Genomic DNA, 2,006 nt, shown 5'->3' on the forward strand with positions numbered 1-2,006 from the left:
GTGGTCCCTAATACTGGATCTGAAGTCTCTTTATATAGACCTTAGTGGTCCCTAATACTGTATCTGAAGTCTCTTTTAATCATTGACTAACCATTTACACGTCTTTTGGTTTTCATGATTTTTACTAAAAAAAGTAAACAAGTCAAAACAAACACCAGGGATGTAAATACTGATTTCTTATCAAAAATGAATTTTAATTTCAGTTTGACTTACACTGGTACAGGCTTTATATATATATATATATATATATATATATATATGCTAACAGAAAAGTGTTTTTATATTTATATTCACACCACCACGTACTGTGGACACAACCACTGTTAAAAAACGGCCTCGGTCTCCTGATTCTCCGTCTCGAGACATTTTCCCAAACAACAATAATCAATAACTCGGTTGTTTGCATTCGTCAGCGCTGTCCTCGTCCCCTTTTCTCCTCGTCCCTCGTCCCCCTTTCCTCCAGTAAGTTGTAATCTGTCTTCAGAAGTCGTCGTCATCACAGATGTCCAGATAAACGTCGAAGGCTTCCCGGTTGCAGTTTCCGTCCGGGGTGAACACGTACTTATGGAAGGTCCCGTCCACGCAGATGGCTGCAGGCGAGCAGACGACAACGTTAGACAACGGGTCTTACGCCGTCAACACACGTTATGTACGTGGACACGTTATGTACGTGGACACGTTATGTACGTGGACACACGTTATGTACGTGGACACGTTATGTACGTGGACACGTTATGTACGTGGACACACGTTATGTACGTGGACACACGTTATGTACGTGGACACATGTTATGTACGTGGAAACGTTATGTAAGTGGACACACGTTATATACGTGGACACACGTTTTGTATGTGGACACATGTTAGGTACGTGGAAACGTTATGTACGTGGACACACGTTATGTATGTGGACATGTTATGTATGTGAACACATGTGTGTGTGGACACATGTTATGTAAGTAGGGACACACGTTGTGTACGTGGGGACACACGTTGTGTGTGGACATGTGATGTGTGTGGACACATGTTATGTATGTGAACACATGTTATGTATGTGGACACGTTATGTGTGACATGTGTTATGTATGTGAACACATTACGTGTGTGGACACATGTTATGTGTGTGGACACACGTGTACATGGACACATGTGATGTATGTGGACACGTTATGTGTGACACGTGTTTCCTCACCGATGACAGAGTTGACGTTCTTGGACGTGTTCTTTCCAAAGGCGCAGATACAGGCGCACTCTGCCGGCACGGTGAAGCTGGCCAATGACCACTGGCTGTCCACGTACTGACCAATCACAGGGCCCACCTTCCCAACACGGGCCAGCCTGAGACAAACAGACAGACAGAAAGACAGAAAGACATCCAAACTCCATAAACAGCCTTAGCTGCGGTTCTAGAGGCGAGAGGTTGGCGGCAGCGGGACTTACGCCGAGCGGCGGTTGAGTTTGGTGTCTTTGAGCGCGAAGATGTGAACTGTGCCTTTATCGCTGGAGGCGCACAGGAAGGACGAGTCGTGGCTGAAGTTAATGCTGGAAAAGGAAAAGAAAATGGCCGTCAGAGGCTTTTTTTACTGAATTAAGTTACAACTTACACTCTGTTTTGTTAGTAATCATCACACACACACACACAAAATGTCAAGAGTGGGGGGGTCTGGTGCCCAGGAGGTGAACTGGCACCTCCTCAGCTACCAGTCCCCCTCTGTACTTTGGTCCTTATGTGTACTTGAACCAGCAACCCACAGGTTCCCAACCCCAAAGCTTCAGAATACAAATTTCAAAATAAAAGCCTCCTGTCACTTTGAAAGCGTCTCTCCACCTTTAGAGGCTCCGACTGGAGTTTTCCCAAGTCTAAGACTACATTTACATTACTACGTCCCTCTCTCATTCCCCCTGCTCCAGCGTCTCCCCCTCTCATTCCCCCTGCTCTGGCGTTTCCCCATCTTATTCCCCCTGCTCTGATGTCTCCACCTCTCATTCCGCCTGCTCTGGTGTTT

The 2,006-nt window shown here is 46.0% G+C and overlaps 1 long non-coding RNA gene across 1 annotated transcript; it reads right to left on the reverse strand.

Annotated features, from left to right (window-relative positions):
• Nucleotides 1–167: 167 nt before the first annotated feature.
• On the reverse strand, nt 168–1,678 carry LOC117940566. The gene is made up of 3 exons (XR_004655777.1): nt 1,441–1,678; nt 1,193–1,338; nt 168–590 (listed from the first exon to the last, which is right to left on the reverse strand). It is a non-coding gene; the product is annotated as an uncharacterized LOC117940566 (long non-coding RNA).
• Nucleotides 1,679–2,006: the final 328 nt, after the last annotated feature.

This window comes from Etheostoma cragini, unplaced genomic scaffold, assembly GCF_013103735.1.
Source record: "Etheostoma cragini isolate CJK2018 unplaced genomic scaffold, CSU_Ecrag_1.0 ScbMSFa_2759, whole genome shotgun sequence".
In the NCBI taxonomy this organism is placed as follows: domain Eukaryota; kingdom Metazoa; phylum Chordata; class Actinopteri; order Perciformes; family Percidae; genus Etheostoma; species Etheostoma cragini.